We start from the raw sequence: 16,304 nt of genomic DNA, 5'->3' as shown, positions 1-16,304 counted from the left end.
GGCTTCGATCGGTTCTGTGAATACAGAACTGAAATGAATTTAAAGGGGATTTCCCGACGCAGTCACGAGGCGTCGGGAAATCCCCCAAAATGCGTCGGGAAAAGGGGAATTCCCGACGCTCATTAAACCCCTTTTCCCGACGTTTTACGTGGCGTCGGGAAAAACCCCTATTCCCGACGCCTCTCCCAACGCACTGTGCACGGCGTCGGGAAAAGTCCCTTTTCCCGACGTATTGTTGCCGACGCCTTCGTGGTGCGTCGGGAAAGATTGTTTTCCCCGACGCATCTGCCGACGCGTTATTGGTGGCGTCGGGAAAGCCCTTATTCCCGACGTTTTTTATGCCGACGTGATTTTCGGCGTCGGGAATGGGCCATTTTCTTGTAGTGTTAAGTGTCGGTGGTATGACACCGACGTAAACAAAAGTCAAAGAACATACGTTGAACTAGGGTATAAATCTCTCAACACGTCCCATTTTTGGTATGCACAGGAACTTGTAATTTTTGCGACTCAAGCACATCAAGTTTTTTACGTAGATGACCCAAAAAATGGTAGCAATTGGAAAGTTGTGCAAGTCGTCCAAAATAAGCGTATATGGGACGTGCCAGAAGTGGAGGATGTTGAGAACGTGCATATTAATGTACTAGAAATCGTTGTAAGCCATCGAGTGGATGACCACATTGAGGATGACACTCTGTGTAGGACTAACGCTGATCCCACAATCGTTGAAAGACCGGTTGTACGTCATGTCACTGACGACTTCATCGGCGATGTGGATAAACACTTGTCACATGCAAGCAACGACGACGAATTATAGTGACAAACCACGTATCCACATATTTATGTAGTTTATATATTTGATTCAAGCTGTGTTCGTATTTGCTTATTGAATGTTTGTTTTCTATATCCACAGACATTATGTCATCGTCATACCCAAGTAATAATTTTATGGAGACGGACGCTACGTTCCTCGAGTTTGAGGACGATTTAGATAACCTTGCGGGAGGGTCGTCGTCCATGGGCAACAATGCAAGTGAGTCTAGTAATTTCCTTCATTTTAATTAGGATTATTTCATGTTTTTCTCTAACATTATATGTTATTATAATTTATTGAGCAGGGTCGTCTTCTCAACCACCTGCGACTCCAACTCCTAGGAGACGTGCGCAGTCTCAACTCTTGGAGTTGGAGCACCACGTTACAATCAATGGGTGCATTCTGATGACGATCGCCCTTGAAGCGGAGAAGCCTATTTCTCCACACACTGTTCGCTTCAGCTAGGCGATAAGCGTGTGGGTGCAAAAGAGATTTCCCGTCCGCTGCCTTAAGTGAGTGGACGTTGGCAGAGAATACATTATAGTCGTCAAGGGTGACCTCCAGGTAATTAAGTCCACTACACATTTATGATTTCATTTGAAACATATTTAAGTTAACCAATCTAGTGTGTTATTTTTGTAATGTGTAGCGGTTTTTTGTGCTTGATTTCAATGATCAAGCAATGAATAAGCTTGTTGAGCATCAGATGCTCACCACATTTAAAGAGTTCTGGGCCGACTGTCACATACACTTCAAAAAGTACAGCGACCTCGAGGAGGCTCGTGCCAACCCACCAAATGTACTGGTTGGATGTCATGAATATTGGCACTTCCTTTGCGACCACTACATGAGCCGTACATTCCAAGTATTTGTCATGCTTAATTATGATTTCAACTTTTAATATGTATAAGAAATAAACAATATAATTGTTTTCATGCAAGAGCAATCACGGACAAACAAGGCTACTAGACAGAAGCAACTTTACAATCATAGCAGCGCATTAAAGTCGTTTCTACAACGACAGCACGAGCTCGCTGAGAAAAAAGAAAAGTCGATCGATCGTGTGGAGTTATTTCGGAAAACACACGTTCAAGCTGAGACGTTTGTGTCGCAGGCCGCAGAGGACACACATGTAAGTTATCGAACCAACACTTATGCCCTTATTAATTATCCTCTTTCATTATATATTTTTGCGTTATCTAACTTAGTTTTTAAATTTGTTGCGAAATCAAATGATGGAACTCCAATCCCAGCCTACCCTAGAGAATAGTCAGCCACTCTTTGGGGATGAGATATGCGATCAAGTGTAGGGTAGACGACCATGCTACTTAAAAGGCCTTGGTTGGGAACCCAAGCCAAAGACTCGCAAGATGACGAGTGCGAGCAGTTCCACGACGTCATGTTTGCAGTCGACCACATAAAGAGATATTGAAATACAAGCTAAACTTGATCAAACTTTGGAACAAATTGAAGTGCAAGATAAAAATTACCAAGTGTTAGCTTTAGAAATGGAATAAATACGAAAGCTGATACAGGACATGACTCGAGCACAACAATGACCACTACATGATCCTTAGCTTTGCGGTACGTATATATGTTCCCATTATTCTTAAGTTTTTGCAAAGATAGTATACAGTGATGATATGTATATATGTACTACAATTACCTACTCTTGTATCATTGTAGGACCTACGATGTAAAATGGCACGTACGAGCCTCATTAAGAGACGTTTGACTTTTTTGTACTTTTTTTTATTATGAATATTAGATTTTTTGTATTATGAACATTATTATGTTTTTTGTACTTCTTCGTATTATGAATATCAAATCTTTTCTTTTTGAATTTTTGTTTGTATTTCGTAATTTATTAATTTATATTAAATTTGCTTTAATTTAATCCAAAACGAATGTCATCACAGAAATAGAGAACTTGTTTGAGCAACAAAAATAAAAGTTACATATTTTTTTAAAAAAATTACATATAAAAAGGAATTCCCGACGCAACATAACGTCGGGAATAGGATGTACACGATACGTTGGGGATCATTTTTCCGATGCATGTCCAACGTCGGATAAGGAACATCGGGAGAAATAATTATCGACGCCATGACATGCATCGGCATAAGGGACGTCCAGAGAGTTATTACCGATGCGGTGAGATACATCAGCAAAATGTGCGTTGGGAGAGTTATTCCCGACGTCTTGTTGGTCACGCGTCGGGAATCCTTCTCCTAATGTGTTTCTTTCGACGTGTGTTCCGATGTCGTAAACGACGTTGGGATATCTTTTTCCGACATTTTTTTTGCTTCTTCTGACGTTTCTTTGCGTTGAGAGTCCTCCCATCTCTTGTAGTGATGAGGGTAGAAAACCTCCCCATGAAAAAGAGAAAAAAATTGGTAAAGTTTGAAAAATTTTGCATATGGTATGTAATGGGCATCTAAGGGGAAGCATTATAAATATTAGATAAATAGATGCCAATTATCCATTAAACTTATTGTCCATATAATCACGTGTCACTCTCTCTCTCTCATCCAACTCCTATGCCATGTATTTTGAAAATATCAACCTTTAGTGGCTATATATTTCATCTCGTGCTTGCTAAATTGCATGTGACATTTTGTGGATTTTGTAAGAGTGATACACAAGTGAAATTTCCAAATAAATAGAAGTGAGCTTTGAAGAATTTTTTTTTAATTTCTTATTTTTATATTCATTTATTTAACTTATATATTATACTTATTCTAATATTATATTTTCTCCATTTTTGTGTTTTTCTTGTGACTCATTTTCACAACAGTTTATAAGTATTGCTATCCATTCTAAATTTCTTTGTTATCGATAATTAAAAAATCAAATCAAAATCTAAAAACTAAAAAAATAGCTTTTCATAATTATTTTTTCTTTTTTAATTTTGTTAGAATTCAGCCCTAAAAATGATGCAAATTATTTTAAGAAGTTACAGAGAATATTCTTATTTTTTTTTAAAACCATTTAATTTTTCTAAACAACAATGGATCAAAATTAATAATTAATTCAATTTAAAAAAAAATTAAAAAGAAGAGACATATTACTTTACAGGTTTAAAACCTATCTTAGCCTATACACTTTCTATTTGGTTCTAGTTTAGTTCCTTAACTTTTAAAAGAGCATATTTTCACTAGAAGAATTTTGGCCTTTAATGTCACTTGGCAACCGACATCTTTGTGAGCGTTATTAAAGGCCTTTAATGTCAGTTGGGCTTTAATGTCGGTTTAAAAATGACATTAAAGGCCTCTTTAATGTCGGGTTAAAAACGACATTAAAGGCCTTTAATGTCAGTTTTCAACCGACATCTTTGATGGTGTTATTGAAGCCCTTTAATGTCGGTTGGACTTTAATGTCGGTTTAAAAACGACATTAAAGGCCTCTTTAATGTCGGTTTGTCAGTTTTCAACCGACATCTTTGATAGTGTTATTAAAGCCCTTTAATGTCGGTTGAACTCTGATGTCGGTTTAAAACCGACATTAAATCCTAGGTTTTGGATTCATTTTTACAAATTTATTTTTAATTGTTACATTATTGTCCTATAGACCGACATTGGGTCAATGTAGATAAATATGTTTTTCACATGCCAACAAATCAATGAAATTCATATTATGTTAGAAACTATAATATTTGTCTTTTACATACACAAAATAAAATCTTAATATTATGTTTATATATACATTCTACGATAGTACATGAAAAAAGATTCTAATACAAGAATTAAATAATTAAAAATCCTAAATGCCTTCTCAATCTTCAATTTTCAACGGTCGCTTGGCCATCTCTGCACAATCGCTTAGCTTTCAACCCGATATGACTTCAATTATTTACAAACAATATCCAAATAGACATTAATTCAATCCAATGCATTAATCTCGAGCTTTTTCCTTCCCTATTACGATGCAAAATCATTCAAAGAAACAAACTACCTAGAGCTCAAGTAACTCAATCATGCCCCCAAATTGCCACTAAGAAACCCAACAGAAAACAACATCCAGACTAGGAATTGGCAGAATAATAAGCCAAATTTGTTGACTACGAGTAAGCCTACTCCTAACGTCGAACAGTAATAAGAATAAGAAGTGATAATCAAACAGTTCAAAATAAATCCCATTCTTACCAATGCTTGCGGAGTATGCCGTAGAGATAGAAACGGTGACGAAGGGAGAGAGCGAGCTTGTAGAGAGAAGACGCCATGTAGAGGAAGTATGCCGTAGAAATAAATCCCATTCTCAAGATTTTATATCCACACCCCAATCGACATAACTCTCTTCAGTCTACCCCATCCATCAGGCTTTCCTAAATCTCTTCAATCTAATATTGGAATATTTTTACATAACATTATTATGAAAACCAATATCAATCTATAAAGAAATAAGCAACATCAACCCAATAAGCTGAAAAGTAAATCGATCATATTTATATACCTTGGGTGTGGAGAACCCTTGATTGGCTTTTGGTCATATTTCCTCCATGAATAATCATCATATCTGCTAGCTTGTTACTAATCGTGGGCACCTTAATCCGCCATACAGCAGTTCACCATAAAGCAGTTTTTTTTTCTCATTTTATGGCTTCACAGTTCACCATACAACTTTCATATATTACTATTCGTATTAGTCAAACAATGGAAGTCGGTTGAACTGTGGTCAAAACAATTAAACTGGTGCTAGCTTCATTACATATCAAATTAAAAGGAAAACTAGCCCAATTAGTAAAAAGTTAACCTTGGTTTTGCATTTCTTCACTCTCAGTCGTTCCTCAATTACAAAGCCAACCTGTAACGTTATGGAAAAAAAATTATTTAACTTTCCATTGTCACATTTATCGATCATCAGAGCATAGAAGTTCAAATACAGCAGTGCAACGGACATACAAATTATTTAACTCTCTATAGTCCCATTTATTTGATTGCTAATTCTTTAGTTTCTTCCTTACCTTTGGGACCTTCTCTGTTTTCAATCATAATATAATAGCGGATATGTGAAAGGTTAAAGTACAGTTTGCCATACAATTATGGTCAATCACAAACTCTTCATCGAAGAGCATGCTATGATCTTTTATTCACACATCAGCATCTGTTAACACTGAGAATTACTCTGGACAATGATTACAAATTCTGCACATGGTGGCTTATTCATGTTTCAAACTAGCTAGAGCAATTACTAATGCGATAAACATGAACTGAGTTTTTAACTATAATCTAGAAACAATCAAACTTTAGATTATATGTTCATAAAATTCATCACCTTATCAATCAACCTCTTAGGATCTTGAAATGCCTTCTTTTTGGCCCATTGATGAAATAAATGGGAAATGACTGCTCTGTTATCCACATCAAATCTACAATGGAATAGAAAAGACTTCTCACTTGAACAAGAAGACAAAGAACTATATCAATGTATAAAATCTTCTTTTTGTTTTTGGGTAAAGATACACAAACAAAACAATGGAATTGGAAGGGGGAAAACACCTTTTTAGGAAACTATTCCCGTTAGTAATCTCTATTGGTTCTTCAGAGTCTCTAATGTAATGACATCTATCATTTTCTATCACACTTTGAGAGAGAAAGAGAGAGAGAGATTTAGAAATAATGAATAGTCTAGGAGGCACATTCATAGTCACCAGAAAAAAAAAAAGCATACACTTATTCTTCCATTCTATCTTTATGTTTGGAATTTTCGAAGTTATGGAAATTATATCTTCCATTCATAGTCACCAAATTATATCAATCCTAGCTATGTGATAAGGCTTCTATAACTAAACCAACGTGTTCTTCATTAACCTGAATTAAATCACAATGCTTGACTTTTGCATACAAAAAAGAATAGAAACAATTAGATATACATAAATCTTACCTTTATGGTGACTTCTTCAATTGGCTCAAGCTTCGTTGAATTCTCAGTTTTAAACCTGATGCAAAATGTAGATCAACCAAATTATTTTATGTACTCCATTCTTTTGAAATTTTCTTGTAATGCATATACAAATAAATACATGAGAAAACTGCAAGGAGTGAGATTTACATGAATAATTCCATGCTGAAGCATCAATAAACTCACATTACTTTAGGTGGTGAAATGGATAACACAAATCCTTCACGTCACATGTTCTCAATTAGAATACCTGATTAAATAAGCACATACGACTTCAAAAGGATTGAAATATTGATAACAAATAAAATGCAAATAGAAAAAAAAATTAAGAAAGTACGAGTATTCAGAAAAGAATAACTATACTAATTAGATTTTTTTTATTTAACCAAAAAAAAACTCCTTGATAAGCTCATTAACTTCTTCTGTCATAGTAGCAGAAAAGAACATTGTCTACCTCCTTTTTGGAATATAGAATCATATTTGATTGTGAATTATTGCTAAGCTAGCTTAACTCGAGTAAAATTAAATGTTATTTAGAAGATTAATTTGGAAAAACATAGGCAAAATAATAAAAGAATAATAATAAAAAATAAAATAGTTGGTTGAATTTGGCAATCCTAGTTGATGGAGTGGAAAGACGTCGGCATCGCGAATCTTCCCGGAGTAATAAGCATTTTGGCCGGACTCTTAATGTGGATTACCTCTCTCCCAAAACTCAGAACCAAGAACTTTGAATTGTTCTTCTACACTCATCAATTGTACATCATCTTCGTCGTCTTCTTAGCCCTACACGTCGGCGATTTCGTCTTCACCATCGCCGCCGGTGGAATCTTCATATTCATGCTCGACCGCTTCCTCCGATTCATTCAATCAAGAACCACCGTGGATGTAATTTCGGCCAAGGCGCTTCCCTGCGGCACCGTCGAATTGGTCCTCTCCAAACCTAAACGTACTGTTGAATCCATTTATTCAGTAATTTCTTCAATTCCTTTGGGCATTCCATTTAGTAGAAAAGAAAAGAACATTGTCTATTAGAATATAGAATAAAAATCCCAGTAAATGTTATATATATAGACAGATCAAAATTTCTTCTTCATGGAAATAATGTCATCAGAGTCAAAGAAAACTAGACTTAAACGATAATATCTTACAAACTCGCGGGGCATGAAGCATATCCATAAACAATGAATTTGTGAAAAATGCAATTCTTCGTCGTACTTCAAGGTTTATAGGAACCTCTATAGCAGATTCTTTCACAATCAATAGTAGATAGAGGCTTCTAATTTGACATACACCCAAAGCACGCTCCCTCTCTGTTCATCTCTCCATACATAAATAAAAATCGAAAGAAAAATGGAGATGAAAGAAGAGAAGATGAAAGATGGAAGAAAAGGTGGAAGAAGAAGACGAGCGGTCGATTGACGCAGCGGAGAAGATCGTAAAGATGGAAGAAGAGGAGACTAAAGATTGATTATTAAGGAAGAGAAGATGCGAGATGAGAGATATAGAGGGAAGGGCGACGAAGGCGGCTGCTAAAACAAAAGCAACGCAAACCCTAAACTAAAAGGAAAATATTAATTTATAAAAAAAATAAAAAATAAAGGTTAGCTTTAATGTCGGTTTTAAACCGACATCAAAGAGGAAGGATTAATGTCGGTTTAAAACCGACATTAAACGTCCGTGTTTTTAAAACCGACATTAAACCTCCATATTCATTTTTTCCAACTGACATTAAAGGCCATATTTCTTCTAGTGTTTGGTCCATGATGTTAAGATTTCTTAAGTCTCTAATGGAATGACGAGTCTACTTTTATATTTAAATGATCAGGCTAACAAATAAGATAATACTCTTAATAATATATGGTTTTAATTTCAATTAAAGACTAGATGGTATATTAATATTTTATCGAAAAACTCAAAAAGTAACTCCTCACTAGGTTTGAGATGTGGCGTGAAGCTAACCGATATCGCTTTCCTTCTAAACGATACTAGTTGACCCTTAACCTCTAACCTTAAATGAGAAATGCAAGCAGAAGCTTTTAAGAGTCAAAGAAACATAACTAAGATGTATCCCATTTTATAAAACGGTTTTAGAACTTTAATATCTTTATACAAATATTTAACATTGGAAACCGTAAAATTAACCAAATTTCTTTATATAGATAACTCATTCTATCTTTGATAATTCCTGTAACATTTATATTATATTAGCCTAACAATAGTAAGTCTAGCACCTCGAGCAACATAATATGTATCTGGAAGGAGAGAACATTTTGAAAGGGTAAGTCCAAATACTTAGTGATTGACAGTTTTATAAAACATGTTTTCACAAACAATTTAGTATAAACCTTGGCTTAAAAAGAACATTTAACATTGAAATATCATTTCATAGCATTTATTGTTTGCAACATTTCATGGATATTTTGTAAGACACGATCCATAGCCATAAACAGTGTTTAAATCTCTTTGTCCTAACACGGAATAGTCGATAGGAAATAGCTTTCACTATTATCCTCCTCCTTTAAGGCATAATAATTTATACTCTTCTTGATGGCCCATAGTTAAAGATAGCTTCGTCAACCCTACCATCAGTATGAAGTTAACCACATATGCACAATAGATCCCATGTAATATTCGGGCTAGGATAAAACATATTTGAAAACTTTGAAACATTCTTTCGTTTTCAAAACCATAACATTTAACCATAGCATAGCTTTGAGAAATCAGTTGTAAAACATTAAGTAATAGAAAACGGTAACTTAAATATTTATCTTAAAACATGCCTTAAACAATAGCTTAGAAATCATCATAATAAAATATTAGAGAAAACATTTAAATCACTCACAAACTTGATGAGATTTCCTTTACAGAACCTTTCACTTCTTTCTTGGCAGTCTTCTTAGGAATTAACTCAAATTTGATTTTGAAAGTGATTTGAGTGAATTGTGAGAAACTGTAACCTGAGTTACTTATTTATACTAATTATTTGTATGAAAATGAATTGACACTTGAACCTTTCTTAATTTGCCTTTTAATTTTCTTAATCCAGCACTTACTCGCTGAAATTTAAGTTTCTACATGGCTAACACCTGGAATCCAACTCCACTGATATAATCATTAAAAAAATTTCGACCGACATAACCCTAAAAACTTCTTTAAAATTTCCTTGTTTGCATACAATCTCCTACACGATCGTTTAGCTTTCTACACGATCGTTCAACCTCTTATACGATCATTTTGCTTTCTATATAATTGTTTATCCTCTTACACGATCGTTTAGTTTCTTATGTGATCGTTTATCCTCTTACACGATCCTTTAGCTTTCTAACACGATTGCTTAGTTTCAACCTTCAAACAATCGTTTAGCTTCCAACTCGATCGTTTAGCTCCTTGATCGATTACTTAGTCTTCAATTCCTTGACACTTAGCCAAACTTCCTCTTTTCCAAATATCATGACATACTTTTACTGACACATTTGAGTCTCTTTTAATCTCAACTCCAAACAACTCCTACTCTTCTAAGTTCTTCAAAAGGACTTAAGCTTCTCTAAAATCTGGGGTTTACAATTTCTCTCCACTCTTGAGAAATTTCGTCCTCGAAATTTTAAACAGCAATTCTAATAAAATAAATCTTTTACTAGTTGATCCTCTAAACACTTCGATCCTCAAAGCTTATAATTCTCTGCGAGTACACTTATCCTTATAATTCATTTGATATGCAAGTGATAAAAATTTCTTTTCCTTAACAACTTTAACTTTAAAAGAAAATTTACTTACAAAGCTTTTGGCTAGATTGTGTCCTGATTGTTGCTTATGTACTTTCACTCCCAATTTAACTCCATTTAAAATCTATTTTCTATCTTTTACTTATCTTAATTTTATCTATTACTTAACCTTGACCCTTTTAAACTCAACTCGATCTCTTATCTTTCTACTCCCTAAGGACTAACTTTTACTTCGAACTTTAACTCTTAAGCTTTCCTCAAAACTTTTCCTGCCCTAGACTCAATATTCCTTCCTCACCCAAGAAAACCAACTGCTCTAATACCGAGTTGGTATCAAACTATCTATAACACAACTTCAACTTTTGCTCCCTAAAGTGAAAAATTGTCATTCTATTTCACTTTTTCAACTGCTAGATGCAATTCATCCACGTACAATTTTTTCAATGTCTCAAGTTTGGGATATAATTTTAATACATCGACGTGCTGTTTTTTTTTTTTTTTCTTTCTTACTTTCAATTCTTTCTTCTAGTTTATTTTTACCTTGCCATAAATGTCAACACAAATATGTTAGTTCTATTTTGTTTATTCTACTCAATGTCTTTCTTATGATTTAGTTCAAGATTCTAATTTGAAAATATATGGTGGGCAGGGTCAAGGGATATGAGAATTTTAAGTTTTAGAAAAAAGAATTTAATTTGGTTTTATTTTATTCAAATGTGTTGATTATGCTTCTGTGTTGGAAAAAAATTATAGAATAAATTAGCAAGATTTTTTTATTTTTTATTAATTTGATTAATATAATGAATCTAAAGCCCAATCATCGAAATACAGAAGTTGATAAGGACCAAAATAAGTTTTTTTTTTTTTTTTTTTTTTAAGTTTGGGGACTAAGACAAATACTTTTAAAATTTTAGGACTATAATAATACAAGATATAAAGTTTTCGATCCAAATGGAATTTTACCCTAGTTTATATCTTTGTAGTTATTATAATTATTTTTATATTAAAAAAAGGAAAATAATCAAAAATAGAACATTTGACGAAATATAAAAAAAAAAAAAAAAAAAAAAACTGATTAAGACTTATAAAATTGTTTTAATTAAATTTGAGTGATTTAAATTCTCGATTTTGACAAAATATTACAAGTTTAATTGTTCTATGTAAAAAAAAAGTTAAAAAAAGTGATTAGCTCCAATTATTATAAATATAAAAGAAGAATATGCATTTGGTTGAAAGTCATCCCATTTGGATAAATATATTAACTTTAGATGTATTATCTTTAGTTAAATTCATAATTAATTCAAAACCTAAAAAATTAAAGTTTAAATGAATACTATTATTAATTCATAATTTTAATTGATATTCTAAAGTTTGCGGATATCAATTAATTTTTCTCATTTAAAAAAGAAATTGCTGTTAACAGAGAATATTATATATTTGGTATTCTTTATATCACTTATATTACTATAATCTCTTTTTATAAATGAACATAGAAATTTATTTATTTCTAACCTTTAAAATAATTATTTTTCAATCTCTACATATTTTAAATTATGTGATAAGACATCTAAATTTTAAAATAAAAACTTGGAATTTGTTTTTTGGAGAGTAAGGAGGTTCAATTTTCTTGGTGGAACATATTCTCTATTCGATCTAAATCATCTCTACTTTTTCTTTTTCTTTTTTTGTTTAGAAGAAAAGAAATTATTTTTTTCTTTGTATACACACACGAATAAAAGTTCCAATTCCTTTTTATAAGATTGAAGATTTAATTAATCTCACTAGAAGATAATAATAATAATAATAATAATAATAATAATAATAATAATAATAATAATAATAATAATAATAATAATACAATGTAGAATTTTCGTAGAAGTTCGTGAGGCGGCTAGATTCCTTTGAAATCAATTATTGCGATTCATTAGATATAGAAAAAAAGAAAAAAAAAAGACATTATTTTAGATCTTGTGTAACTTAATTCTTTCATACTCTAATTTGAATTTTAAATTTCAAGTTATTTAATGACTCTCAAAATTTAAAATTAATATATTTTATATTCAATCTCGATTTAGGTAGGAAAAAAAAAAGTACTTTTGGGAAAAGAAAAATACTATGGAGTTAAAAAAGAGAAAATGAAGAGATTGTAGGTTAGATGTTATGTTTTGCTGCAATTAGAATAAAAAGATTATAAAGAAAGAAAGAAAAATGTGGATATGGAAGGCCATAACTTTTGCTTCCGTGTAGCTTTCAAACTGGGTTTGAAATGTGAATTTGAAAGTTAAAATTTGAATTCATATGCACTTGAATTTTGAATATATAAAGTCAACAAACGAACAATTTTCTCTTTTTCTTTATGACTTTATTTTTATTAAATTACTGTGCTTTATTTTACAAACATATTGTGTAGATATATAAAAGAACAGAAGCAATTCAATTTTTAGAAAATAATAAATAATAAATAATAATAATAATAAAAAAAAAAAAAAAAAAAGTCCAGGAATGGATATTATAAAGCAAAATATTTAGTAGGATGAATATATATATATATATATTAAAGAAAGAAAGATTGATGATGGATTGATTGAGCGCGTTATGCACATAATTTATAGCACACGGAAATTTGTTAAACGCGAAGATTATTGTTACGCGTTATCCAGGATGCTGGAATTATTTCAACCTGCCGCCTATTTCGAATGACTATAATTCATTTCATCTAACTCATTTTTTCCATCTCAACAAAATCTAATGCTTCCTTTTATTCTTTTCCAAGCCTCCTCCTTCCTAACCTTCTCATTCTTCCCTTTTTTTGTTTCTTCAAATGTTGCCCAAATTTAATTGCCAATATCATTTCTTACTCGGATCATTTGTCTGTTGATTCACATTTAATTCAATTATATCATTCTGCAAGTTGTTTGACAAACTTTGTGTATCTTCAACGATCATTGATTCGTTGCTAAAGTCACTGAATAGACCATCTTAACAATCATTCGATCTAATATAATTGTGAATTGTACAACGTGCTATCAGTATAAATTTTTATGTGTTGATCAGGTAAAGAGAGACATTTGCTTAAGAATAGGAAATCTAATCTAATTGTGCATGCCCTAGCTTGAGAGAAGAAGAGAGTAGTTGTGCGTGCCCTAGTTATTGGTTTGATGGAGAGGAAGATTTGAAGGGAAAATCGTGTGTAACCCTAGCTTGAGAGGAAGAAAACTTTCTCAACGGCTAAGAGGGAGAGAAGAGAATCAAACGACAAAAAATAAAAAAGGAAAAGAATCAGAGAAACATTTTTTTTTTCCCACAAATTTCTAATCGATTAAAAAACGTTTCTAATATGTTGAGAATAAGAAACAGAGAACAATATCAAACACATTCTTTTTAAAAAAAAAAAAAAAAAATAGAAACAGAAACAGAAACTTTATCAAACGAACCCTAAATTTAACTTAGGTTTCTGTTTATGTAGTTTAGTTTTTATTTAGTCTCTTAATTTGAGTATCTTTACATCTTTATTACTTCAAGTTTTTTTTATTAAAATGAAACAAGAAACATTTTCAAATATAACAAAATAAACCAAATTTTTTATAAAATATAGTAAATTTTTATATTTATGAATGACATACGTCAACAAACTTCTATCCGTCTCTATCATGAATAAAATATAAGATTTTGCTATATTTTGTAAATAGTTTTAAGAGTTTTACCTTTTACAAATATTCTCCATAAAATAACAATAATGTAAATTCTTTTTTAATTAATTTATCAACATTAAAACCAAAAAAAAAAGAGTATTGAGTAAAAGACAAAAAATAAATGACTTGATTAATTAGAAATTTAGAGTAAAAGCAAATAACATTTTGAAAGTTAAAAAACCGCTATAATAAAAACAAAGACTCATACCTCAGGTTTTTTGTTTTTGTCCCTTTATTAACTTCGGATAATAAATAATTTAGTTGTATAAAATTTTCAAATAAAAATGCTAAAAAAATATCACAAAAATCACCTCATCTCAGCTAAAGATTATTAAAATCACACACTCCTAAAATTTTGATTTCATAAATTATTCTTAAAACTAAATAGTTTATCAATCAGGTTTTATAGAAAAAATTACAAAAAATATTTACGTTCCATATAACAAAATTAGAACACAAAATTTATTACATTTCATTTTTCTACAAAATATAAATATTTTATTTTTGACAATTTTTTAATTTAATAATTATATAGGGTTTAAAATTTTATTTGGTAGGAAAGTTAAATTGAATTATTAATTTTAGGGGCATAAAAAAAGTTCAATTATTGATGGTCTTTTTCCCTCTCTCTCTTTCTCTCTCAATCTAAAAGTGTTGCAAATTCACAAGCTTCATTAATGGAGAAAAATGCAATCAACATTTTTTTAGAAAAAGAAAAATGAATATATTTATTATTATTATTATTATTATTATTATTATTATTATTATTATTATTATGTGTTTTTGGATGAAATTGCACTTTTCTATTTTATGTGTATTTGAATTGACAGAAGTAGCTTTGCTGTCCACTAAGTCGGAGGAATAATCGCATGCTGGTCTACGCAAACCCCATATCCAAACATACCTCTTGCCCCAATTCGATTTCTCTTTTCTCTAATATATCATATTTTTTCAATATATCTTTAATTTACTCACTCACTCCAACTACCCTTTTTTTTCAATACAATCACTCGAAGTTTGTTAAATAAATAAATAAAACTGTAGATATCATTATTTTCAAAAAGAAAAAAATAGTTTCAATCACTAAACAACGATATATTTTATTGTAATTGTAAATTTTTTTTTTATTTTGCTATATTTGAAATCAATCCTAATATTTTTAAAAGTTAATAGTAATATTATAGTCAAGATTAAATTTAAGAATTTTAGAAATACATAGATTATATTTAGATATTTAAAGAATATGGAATAAATTAAACAAAAGAACTAAAACAATATTATAACTAATTAAGTTATCATTGTTATGTTTTTTTTTTTCTTTGCACTTCAACTCAAAGAATATTTTGGGTTTGGTTGATTCCATTTTGTCATTGCATGCTCATTTCGAGCAAAAGGATTTCAAAGATAAGGAATTGTGTGTAGACATTTCCCTATTAATAATGATTAGGTGAAGGGATATGTACTCATCATATTTTTGGAGCTACAATTTAAGCAATTTATTTTTCAATTTTTTGTTTTACTCCAAAATTCATAAAATAATAATAACTTTCAATCGGTTCTAGTAGAATACACTTTGTAAATGTTTTTTCAAAATTTTATTAGTAGAAATTAATGGAATTGGATAATAATAGTTTTTCTTTCTTAAAAAAACCAACTATAAACTAGTAGTTGAGACTGAATTTAATATTTATAATAGATAAAGAGACTATAATGAATATTTATTAAAAATATAGAAAGATACAAAACCTTTTTAATTGCACTATTAATACACTACCTAGTTGGTAATTAATTGTCATAAGAAACTTGAATATTAAATGAAAATTTGTGTTGGTTTTCTATTACTAAATTGAAAATAGTGGTTTTTATGATAGAAATTAGATATAATAATTTGATTAATCATTGTGGTGGAGAAGTAGAATAAGAAGTACTTTATATTAATTCTGTGGATAATGTTGTCACTTTAGTCTAAAACATAATTAAAATTTAAGTATGAGTTGATTGATGTGCATAGAGTACCTTTGTTATTAGCTTTGCAATCACAACTATAGATTGCTGTTTTAATAATATTGCATTTTTCATTTTTATTTCATTTCATTTAAATTAGAAAAGTTCATGAGAATCTTTAAAAAGAAAAAAAAATAATAAAAATATACTTTTTGCATAACAATGTTTCGT

At 30.9% G+C, this 16,304-nt stretch overlaps 1 long non-coding RNA gene across 1 annotated transcript; it reads right to left on the bottom strand.

Annotated features, from left to right (window-relative positions):
* Positions 1–5,590: 5,590 nt before the first annotated feature.
* LOC127150435 (uncharacterized) lies at positions 5,591–6,337 on the bottom strand. Its single transcript, XR_007822741.1, has 3 exons — positions 6,310–6,337; positions 6,086–6,179; positions 5,591–5,614 (listed from the first exon to the last, which is right to left on the bottom strand). It is a non-coding gene; the product is annotated as an uncharacterized LOC127150435 (long non-coding RNA).
* Between the last annotated feature and the right edge of the window lie 9,967 nt (positions 6,338–16,304).

Source organism: Cucumis melo, chromosome 8 (genome assembly GCF_025177605.1).
Source record: "Cucumis melo cultivar AY chromosome 8, USDA_Cmelo_AY_1.0, whole genome shotgun sequence".
In the NCBI taxonomy this organism is placed as follows: Eukaryota; Viridiplantae; Streptophyta; class Magnoliopsida; order Cucurbitales; family Cucurbitaceae; genus Cucumis; species Cucumis melo.
Note: the sequence above shows the minus strand (reverse complement) of the source record. Positions and strands in the feature narration are given on the sequence as shown.